Source organism: Natator depressus, chromosome 3 (assembly GCF_965152275.1).
Source record: "Natator depressus isolate rNatDep1 chromosome 3, rNatDep2.hap1, whole genome shotgun sequence".
Classification (NCBI taxonomy): Eukaryota; Metazoa; Chordata; order Testudines; family Cheloniidae; genus Natator; species Natator depressus.
Genome location: NC_134236.1, coordinates 120,628,653 through 120,639,720, shown reverse-complemented (window position 1 = coordinate 120,639,720; position 11,068 = coordinate 120,628,653). Strand labels below are relative to the sequence as shown.

The 11,068-nt window shown below is 40.5% G+C and overlaps 1 protein-coding gene across 1 annotated transcript in view; it reads left to right on the top strand.

The window, feature by feature from the left end:
* The first annotated feature begins 4,763 nt into the window (after positions 1 to 4,763).
* The window catches only part of TAGAP (T cell activation RhoGTPase activating protein), an 89,313-nt gene continuing 83,008 nt past the window's right edge, over positions 4,764 to 11,068 (top strand). The window contains exon 1 of the mRNA XM_074946999.1: positions 4,764 to 4,826. The gene's annotated coding sequence lies outside the window, so the exon portion shown is untranslated. The remainder of the gene's footprint in view (positions 4,827 to 11,068) is intronic.

Genomic DNA, 11,068 nt, shown 5'->3' with positions numbered 1-11,068 from the left:
TAGTCTACCTTGAGGCTGATTGGTAGTCATGCTCTTGAGTCACTGCAGGCAGCTTTACAATTGTTATTAAAGTTTAAAAGAAATGTCTTCTCTCACTCCTCACCAATGATTTGCAGAACAATTCTGGTTTAGATACAATACCTGGAAAAGAATCATCTCTGAAGGTCTCAGTCCCTAAGGATTCTGAAAACAGAGTTAAATAGAGTCAGAAGAGAAATAAAAAGATTTTTGTTGCAAAATTTTAGCTAATGCTGCAGAAATAATAAAATATCTTCTTTTGATCATGTAGTCTGGGCACAAACTGCAACTTCTACAAAAACTGACCTACATTAAAGTTACAAGGGCTTAATTGAGACTTCACTACAGTCACACCAACAATGCCAAAGCTAACATAACATCCCCATTCATCTCTTTGCTAGCTATCCCAGAGAACACTAAGCAGGGAAGATTCCCCTCTACAACATCTTGATGCTGGTATTCTGATCAAGTTCACTAGCAGTGAAGCCATCCAGCAGCAAAATTCAAATGGGCAACATTTCCAAAAATAGTCAACTAAGTTGCACCTGCAAAATATGCACAAGTGCAAGAAAATATCTCTTTGCACACACAAAGATGTGTCTTAGAAAAAGTATAATTTGCATGCAAATTTTGCAGGTGTTTGCAGACAACAATCCATATTTTTTAAGCATAGGTGGGTGACTATTTTTGCAAGTAATATATATATTTTGTTGCTGTTTATTCAGGGGGTCCAAAACTGTGGCTGAAGCATTTGAGGGATTGCTGGTTTATGAGACACAAAGTAGAAATGAATACATTGAGACTTCCTATGGCATTTGAAAATACCTACTGTAATTTATTCATTAAAAAAGTCCTTTACCCCAGACCTTAGCGCCTGAATGCCTGAAAGAACAGTCTGAGTTAGTCTGGCTGACCTTGTGGTTTTCTCCTAGCCCTGCAATGTTCCTGTAAGGATCCTCCCCACTGTTGTAGGAACATGGAATTGTAAACATTTTGCACTACTCACTTTGGTGGTTAATGCAAATGCCAGAAGAGGAAAAATTGTGTTATAGCTCAGGGTCACAGGCCATTATGTAATGGAACTAAGCATGTGCTTAAAGTTAAGCATGCACTTATGTGTTTTACTGTATCAGGGCCTAAATGAAGGAAAACAAACTGTAACTTATCCCCTTGTCCTCAGAAGGATAAGAATGCTCTGGGGCTATACAATTAAGGATCTATCATTAAGATCAGCATTAGGGTGTGCTAGAAAGTATTTTTCTGTTTGAAAGATTATCATGGGAGGTCAGGTGTTTTACATTAGGCAGTTTCCTCAACCCTTCTATCATAAATATAAAGGGAAGGGTAAACCCCTTTAAAATCCCTCCTGGCGCTACAGTGGTGCCATGGGAAACAACAAAAAACTTATTCGGTGGAGTTTAGCTCTCCAAGATTTTGATTTCGACATCCAAAACATCTCAGGAGCTTCTAACAAAGTGGCTGATGCACTCTCCAGTGAAAGTTTCCCAGAATCAACTGGTTAAAATCGACCTTGAGATGTGGAAAATATTGTTAGTCTTTATGTACTTGGCAGTATATTTAGAGGTGCATGTGTCTTATTAACTCTGTTTTTCCTAGAGCTCCAGGAAGAAATCCCAGCCAGCGTTTCACCCTAGCTGAGATTTGGGGGGCGTGTCATAAATATAAAGGGAAGGGTAAACCCCTTTAAAATCCCTCCTGGCCAGAGGAAAAATCCTCTCACCTGTAAAGGGTTAAGAAGCTAAAGGTAACCTCGCTGGCACCTGACCAAAATGACCAATGAGGAGACAAGATACTTTCAAAAGCTGGGAGGAGGGAGAAAAACAAAGGGTCTGGGTCTGTCTGTGTGATGCTTTTGCCGGAGACAGAACAGGAATGGAGTCTTAGAACTTAGTAAGTAATCTAGTTAGGTATGTGTTTAGATTATGATTTCTTTATATGGCTGAGAAAATAGCTGTGCTGAATAGAATGAATATTCCTGTCTGTGTGTCTTTTTTGTAACTTAAGGTTTTGCCTAGAGGGATTCTCTGTGTTTTGAATCTAATTACCCTGTAAGGTATTCACCATCCTGATTTTACAGAGGTGATTCTTTTTTACTTCTGTTAAAAGTCTTCTTGTAAGGAAACTGAATGCTTTTTCATTGCCCTAAGATCCAAGGGTTTGGGTCTGTGGTCACCTATGCAAATTGGTGAGGATTTTTACCAAACCTTCCCCAGGAAGTGGGGTGCAAGGGTTGGGAGGATTTTGGGGGGAAAGACATTTCCAAACTATGTTTTTTCAGGAACCCAGATAAAGTTTGGTGGTGGCAGTGGAAGTCCAAAGGTAAAATAGTTTGTACCTTGGGGAAGTTTTAACCTAAGCTGGTAAAAGTAAGCTTAAGAGGTTTTCATGCAGGTCCCCTCATCTGTACCCTAGAGTTCAGAGTGGGGAAGGAACCTTGACACCTTCCTCATGGAGTTTAGTGCTGGAATTTTCTGACAACTTAATTTGAATGAAGCTGTTTCCACTTTTGAACCTGAATGCAGTTCTCATCTAGCTTTGTTTGGAGTTGGGGTTCCGCCCTCGGGCTCTTAAGAGAGAAAGTGCAGAGATGATTTCATAGAGCTTGTTTACTGGATTCCTATTTGACATAAGGCTATCAAAGGATCAACAATACAGTATGGGAGGGAGCATTTCCTGCCCAATCAATGTGACCGTTGCAATCTTTCAGTTGCACAAGTGAAGAGAGAACAAAACCATACAGAAAAGAGGGATGCTCCCATTTCGATAATATAGTTTAAATAACTAATTTTACCAAAGCTGAATGTCTCCACAGCTTCAAATGAATCTTGGATTACAAATGGCCCAGATTCTTTGCAATACCACTTGTAGTAAAACCGGGGCCTAATGCCCATATTCAGACACCATAGGAACTATCCTAATAATAAAAATCAAACCAGTACAGCATAGTGAGTCTGGACCCTGCCAACCTTATTGACACACCACAACTTTTATTTAGAATAATTTCATACAATTAACTCTTTAATAGCGTTACCCACATCACATGACCTCGTGCCACAGATCAGGTCACAGATTCCAAAAGATGCACTTTCAAAACAAATAAGCACCTTTTTTCACCCAACCTTTCATCTACCTACTGTCTACACATTTTAGTAAATTTGAAAAAAAAAAAAAAAAAAAGCAAGGAACTAAGGGAGGAACCTGTCATTTTTCTTAGACTCTAAAGTAGGTCTATGGTGCTGTCTGGATTAAATAACAGTCAGACTAATGGGCTTCCAGAAGAACACCAGAACAGATCCTCAGCGGGTGTACATTGAAGTCAACAATGAAGCAATGACAGTTGATACCAACTGAGGATCTGTCCCACAGAACTTTTCTGCAAACTCACTCGTTAAGCATTTGGAACGAACGTTTTGTTTTTAAGTCAGTAAGGGCCAGCAAATTGATGGGTGCCCCAATAAGAAGGATGAATTCAAACTGGAACAGGTACAGAGAAGGGCTACTAGGATGATCCGAGGAATGGAAAACTTGTCTTATGAAAGGAGACTCAAGGAGCTTGGCTTGTTTAGCCTAACTAAAAGAAGGTTGAGGGCAGATATGATTGCTCTCTATAAATATATCAGAGGGATAAATACCGGAGAGGGAGAGGAATTATTTAAGCTCAGTACCAATGTGGACACAAGAACAAATGGATATAAACTGGCCACTAGGAAGTTTAGACTAGAAATTAGACGAAGGTTTTTAACCATCAGAGGAGTGAAGTTTTGGAATAGCCTTCCAAGGGAAGCAGTGGGGGCAAAAGATCTATCTGGCTTTAAGATTAAACTCGATAAGTTTATGGAGGAGATGGTATGATGAGATAACATGGTTTTGATAATTAAATATTCGTGGTAAATAGGCCCAATGGCCTGTGATGGGCTATTAGATGGGGTGAGATCCAAGTTACCCAGGAAAGAATTTTCTGTAGTATCTGGCTGATGAATCTTGCCCGTATGCTCAGGGTTTAGCTGATCACCATATTTGGGGTCGGGGGAAGGAATTTTCCTCCAGGGCAGATTGGAAGAGGCCCTGGAGGTTTTTCGCCTTCCTCTGTAGCATGGGGCACAGGTCACTTGCTGGAGGATTCTCTGCTCCTTGAAATCTTTAAACTATGATTTGAGGACTTCAATAGCACAGATATAGGTGTGAGGTTTTTTTCTGTAGGAGTGGTGGGTGAAATTCTGTGGCCTGCGTTGTGCAGGAGGTCAGACTAGATGATCATAATGGTCCCTTCTGTCCTAAATATCTATGAATCTACCTTCTCCAAGCCTCAGTTAGAACGTTTACGTTGATTTTCAGACCCACCTCCCAGTCTCCTAGAGTGCAGCACAAACCTGCTTACACAGATTTCCTGTCTAACTCCCGCAAATGTTCCATTTTTTCATATGCTCAAGGGGCTTCGTGTTAGCCTGGTGTACAGCGTGAACCCTGCTGGCTTGCAATGTTCATTTTACCTCTGTTAGCATCCTCAGGGGCCATTTAGTTTCTATAACCAGTTCACAGAGCCGCTCCTCCCCTCCGTGTGTGTGTGTGAACGCGCGCGTGCATGCTTGCAGCTTGGTACAGTATCTCCTCCTCGTTAGCACTGAACGTAATGGTTAGTTAAGTGTCCCTTCTTCAGTTCCAGCTTTGTTGTGCACCTGTAAACTTAGTTCCCTGTGAAGCTGGCTAAATATACCGTGTCTGGCCCATTGTCTCAGAGGAACGTGCGAAAGGGAAGCTACAACAGTAACATTACTACAAAGAATCCGGTGAGTACAAGAGAATCTGCACTGAAACTTCTAGGGACCTGGGATATAAATATCAGATCACAAAAAGAAGGGAGAGAAGCCTGTGTAAGAAGCATCTTTCCTCCCCAAAAAATAAATTGCTGTTCATTCAGCCCAGTTTTAAATAATAATTATAGCTGCTGTGGCTCGTGACAGAATAAATATTGTGAGTTACACATGGATCTTCAAATAGGACTTAGAATTCTTTTTGTTAATAGTAAAATGCAGTTTTTACTATGACTCTGAAGATACTTTCGAATGCTCCTAACTAATTTTGTACCATGTGGCTCAGTGTTGTGTAGAGATACAGTAGGGTTATGTTTTGGGTACTACACTACAAAACCTTCTTTCATTAGAAGCCAGGTGTCTGTACATTTGTATTGTTGGTCTGTGCTATCGCCCACCACTTCTCAGGAGATAGGAGGGTTTCAGGTGTAGAATTTAAAGATTGTATTTGTTTATGCCTCTGCAAATAACACTAGGTTGATAGTTCAAGCAGGCAAACAGCTCGTCCGGTAACAGCACCCTGGAAAAAATCATATGCAATGGAAAACAGATATTAGTTAATGTAGAGCGAGGGCTCGGTTTGTTTTTCTTTAACTAGATGGTCTGTAAAACACTGTTGTAAGAAAAACCTCTCGTTGTGTTTAACATGACAATTTACTGTTAGCACTGGGCAACATTGCCTGGGAGCCTGATCTAGGATCAGGAGCAGACTAAGAATTCCCAAGGGGTTTCTCAGCTGCAACATAAGCAGTTCTCTCAGCAAGAATAAAGGGTCTATCATAGAGCTTCATAGATTTTTAAGGCCCAAAGGGACCATGAGCTCATCTAGTCTGACCTTGAATAGAGTGAGGTAACTTCTGGGAAAACAAAAAAGAAAACTGCCAGGGACTAAATCTGTGCACTAAAACACAGCATTTCCTCAGATCTGTGCATCACGTACAATAGCCTGAATCAAGAATTTTGTTGACTTTTAAAAGTAAACTCTTTCTCTAAAAAGAGAGTCTCCAACTCAGAAATAAATTAGTGGCAATGATTATATACATACACACTGCTTTAGCCTTCACAGAGAGATGCAGATATCATAAAAAACAAGCAACAGCGCTTCCAGATATGACAACAAAAACTAGGAAGGGAATTACATGCCAGCCGATCAGCCCTTTTGTTGCTGCTGTTGTCCTTGAGAAGAAAGGCAGAAACTGTGCAGGCAGAAATGAACATGTCTTAGAAGAAAAGTGTTGGTTGAAAAACGTAAGTAGTTTCCACTCAGAATCTAGAAAGAAATTTTTTGGTTTTGTTCAAAAAATTTCCATGGAAAACTTTGTTTTTGTTGGGTTTTTATTTTAAAACCCAAAAGTTATCAATTTGTGCTTTTTCCATGTCCAGTGGCAAAATGGGAAAAGGAAAGTGGAAGAAAAAGAAAAAGGGAGAGAAAGTGGTGGGGGGTGAGGAGAGAATACCAAAAGCCAAGCCTTTCAGTTCCATTTTTGAAAATTCAAAAAGTCATTTTCCCCCAGCTTTAATAAGTCCAGAATCAGACTCCAGTGGCAGCCTTCACTGTGCAAATGACAAGAGGTCACATGACCCTGAGGGGTAAAGAAGACCTGTGATCTTCAAAATGGCAGGATTCCCCTTAACTCTTACCCATGGTCCTTACTCAGGCAAGACGTACAATGGATTCAGTGAGAGTGTTGCCTGAGTGAAGATGTCTGGATCAGTCCCACAATTTGCACACACAGCTCAATTTACCATTACGGGTTACTAGTATCTCTCATGTTATTTTTTATAATTATGTGTACTGCAGTAGTCTATAGGGGACCAACTGAGGTCAAATGCTGTCCCAGAGTCATTCAGCCTGTGACCATGACTTGAAATGTACATTTCAGGACTGTCCTACTGAATTAGGGATGGGTGGTCACCCTAGACACAATTGAGGTGAGAACCACAAAGGAGACATTTGTGGCAGGATCTCATCTCTGTTGCTGGACTTTGTGTGAGTCAGCCAGTCTTGTTTCTCATTCATCAGTGCAATTCTGTTGTGCTTGGCTTGCACAATATTTGTAAAACTTTTTTTAAAAAAACCTAACCTAAACGTTGTGCCTTAAAACACACTTCTTGCTGTTCCTCATCAAGAGATTCAGATGGTCATTGATTTAAACTATCAGTATCACACAGCAGGGAATATCTTTTCCTCTGTGTTTGTAAAGCAGTAAATACACTGTGTACATCTAAACAACAACATTTGAGTGCTTAACATTCATTCATTCTTTTATGCTTTGCCTTTCACTAGCTAGGACGCTATGTACGTGAAGTGACCAAAGGTCATGATGTTCACTTTAAGAACAGCACTAGCGTTGACAGCTTCAGAGAGGGGAAAAAAAAGTCTTCTTGGATTTAGTTATATCATTGTTTACTTCCTTATCACAAACAGAGGATAACAGCAAGTATGGTATTGGTGGGATGTAAATACTGCCCATAAAAGGAAGGCTTCAGAAGTGGAGGATTAAGCTTAAGATCTAATAATCTTCACTTTACCATATGACACATCTATTTCATGTAGGGCAATTTCTTACACCATTATCATTTTCCAGTCATGGTTTCCTTTTACCCTTCTCACCTACAACCATTTCCTCTTCCCTCTCGCTCTTCATCAGATAAAGGAAAGGTAGATGGGAAAGCACAGAAAACCACCAAAGCAATACAATCAGAAACCATTTCTAAAGTCTTCAAGTATATTCTCCTTCTCCAATCCTGCAGCAGCAGGCAAAGCTCATTCTCACAATCTTATTGCATTACAGCACTAGACTGTGCCTTTCGGTACTGCCTGGTGTAAGGGGTAGTGTGCAACTGCACCAAGAAATAATTGCGACTCCGAAAGGCATAATTCCCTCCCTGCTCCTGACCTAGGTCCTGGGGGAAATTAATCTACTACTGCCTCTTATGAACAGCAGGTTATTTCCTCTGCTCAGCTGTGCTCGCTGTACAATGGGACTATGGAGCCAAGGCTCTGACAATTTCTAGCCCCTCTCTGCTCATCCCCACACATCTGCACAGTGTGGGCAGGTGAAGTAGCAGCCTCACAAAGCCTGAATTCCTTCTGATGCTGGAGTGGTGATCTGGGGAGGCGAGCAGCAGGGGTCTTACCTCCAAGGCTACCTCCTTTAGAATCCTGAACAGAGAATTCCTTCATTTACTCCCTTTCTACATTTTTCTGTTTGCTTTCCCATCTTTCTTTGTTTGTTTTTCTATCCTTCCGTACAAACCTACTTTGGAGATCACTACACAGTTACATAGTTAATAGCAAATAGCCTTCATTTAAAATAGCTTTGCAAATTTTTATTTGACTTCTTGTCCCAGGTGAATGATTTCTTTTGATTGGCAAGTTAAATATCATTTGATTTTGTTTACCCATTACTGCCCCACATCATCAGCTGTCACTTTGGCAGAAGGTATGCTAACAGATATTATATCAGAGCTGGTGACTTTTCATAGCAATTTTGGAAGCTGGTTTAAAAAAAAAAAAAATCAAGGCCAAGATTTCCAGAAATGACTAGGGATTTTTGATGACCAACTTGAAACACCTGAAAAGAGGCTTGAATGTCAGAAAGTGCTGAACACCCTCCTTCTGAAAGTCTGGCCCCTTAAAAGTGTCTCAAGTTGGCCACCCAGAAACTAAGATCCCTCAAATAACTCGTCACTGTTGAAAGTCTTGCCCTAAAACTTTTGAAGAAGATTCTCACTTGCAAAGGTTTTGGAAGAGAGTTCGCAGTGTTGTATTTGTGTTTAGAGAATTGCATTTGGTTAATCTAGCTAATGACGAATGGCTACACATCCATTTTTCAGTCTACTAGTCAAGTAATATTGGAGGCCAAATCTGTGAGCTCATGATTGAGCTGCTAGTTGTACTAGCTTGCCACTTTCATAAGGACTTTATTTGGTAACACATGCATTAGTCACTCAGTGCATTATGTCCCTTTGCAATCTGAGCAATAATAGGAATCTTTGCAATCTCTCCTAGATATTCCTAGACATGTTCCAGTCAAGTAGTTTTTTGCACACAGCTTCCCTCATGGAAGCCTGATCATATGAGAAGTCAGCAGGTGGCTGCTAGAATTAAGACATTAGGCAGCACATATTCTGGTTTGCTGCCAAGGAATGGACCTGAAACTCTGACTCATTCAAATGTGACAGTTTTTCTTTGCTATTACGTGTTGCTATGTCTCCACACAGAGTTTTACAAGCAAGACTAAAAAGTGATGGAGTTTAATTCTCTGGGGAGGAAGGAAATCATTTTAGAATTAAGAAATTAGTTAAGTTACAGTGTATATTAAAATATGTGGAACCAAATTGTCCTCATTTACACCACTATAACTCTGAAATTGCCATGCAATCTACATTTGCCCCTTTTGTACAAATGCATTATTAATTGATCACATGCTATTTATTCTACCAGAGGAATGGTGAGTCTCAAGAATTTTGTGTTCCAGTCCAGGTTCTGGATGGTAGTGCGTTCTATTGGGTATAGACCTTTTTACCCTGTTCCTCCCAAGCCTGGTCCCGTCTCCCATCCCCTCCAGCCTATCTCTATCACAGTCCTGTCTCTTCCCCCACCCACTTCTCATATACCAGTACCCTTACCCAATCAGTCCTAGTCTGCCATTCCAGGCTCCCTGTCCAAGCCCCAGTCTTTCCCTCATGCTAACTTTTAGTCCCAGTCTCCTACCCTGGGCTCCTCATCCAAACTCAGTCTTCCTCCTTGACACTGGCTCCTTATCCCTGGCTCCTTGTCCAGCCAGCTCAAGTTTCCATACACACCCCTGGGCTCCTCATGCAAACCATCCTACCCTCACACAGCATCCTCTGGTCTTCTTCCATAGCATACACATACCCTAGTCTGGATCTTGTCCTCTTTGTATTCAAGCCAGGCTGTTGCCTCCTCCACGCTGCCTGATCACCAGCAGGTGGAGCATTGAGAGCACAGAAAGGACAGTCTTGTTACTCTGGGGTCCTGTGCCAAATGCCAAAGTAACCTGCAGGTTCATAGATTCCAAGGCCAGAGGAAATCATTTATTATAATATGACCTCCTGTACACCATAGGCCATAGAACTTCTCCAAAATAACTCCTAGAGCATGTATTTTAGAAAAAACATCCCATCTTAATATAAAAATTGTCAGTCATCATGGAGAATCCACCATGACCCTTGGTAAATTGTTCCAGTGGTTAATTACTGTTATTCCAATTGTTAATTGCTCACTGTTTAAAAATTCACACCTTATTTCAAGTCTGAATGTGTCTAGCTTCAACTTCCAGCCTTTGAATCATATTCTAGTCCTTGCATCAAGCCTGGAGGTACTAGAGCTCCTTAATGAAACACTTGTGTGTATTTTTCCCCTAATCTCCTTCTCAGAAATGGCTGAACCATTTTTGCTGAAAAACTTTCTAATTATATTCAGCCTGAGGCAGACACCAGGCCTGGAAAATTTCAGCCCTAATAGTTAGTTTGGCAAAGTTACAAGGAACTGAAAACAAGATCTTATAAGGGAAAGTGTAAGGTAACCTTAAGTATAGGGAGCACTACCAGTTCATCCTACAATGTTTGTAACATGTTTTGACATATTTGGAAGAATGACATTAGATGAGTGCAAATTTTTATTACTAACACTCAGCCCAAAATCAGTGCCGAATATTAAACAAACAGGTTGATTGGATGTTGTCCATCTTGAAAGCCCAACACCAGAAAATATCAACTAGTCCGACACTCAGCATGTAAATATCAAGCCTGGAACAACGCTGAAATGACTGCTGGTTTAGTTCCCAGACCACGTAGCCAACAGCCAGTTAGCCGCCAGCATTCAGTAAGATGGAATCTTAAAGTTGTAAATATTCTACAAGTATCAGTATTTAACCCAGAAATAAGTTACATGTTGCTAGAATATGCAAACCTCATGTTGTCCATTTACTTCTGTAAGTCAGCTGAGTACCACCTTTCTTTTCTCTTTAGGAAAAAAAATTAAACCAAAACTCAAAATCCTGACAGTCTTATTTTTGTCCAGATCTGAATTTTGCAGTGGAGCCCACCTTTAGTGTCATAGAATTTTAATGGTTTTTTAAAATTACAAAAATAGACACATTTTACAAGCAATAGAAAAAAAGAACAAGGTACATTGGGAAGAGGGGGTATCACTGATGAAGATGAGTGATACTGGTGGAGAAATACAA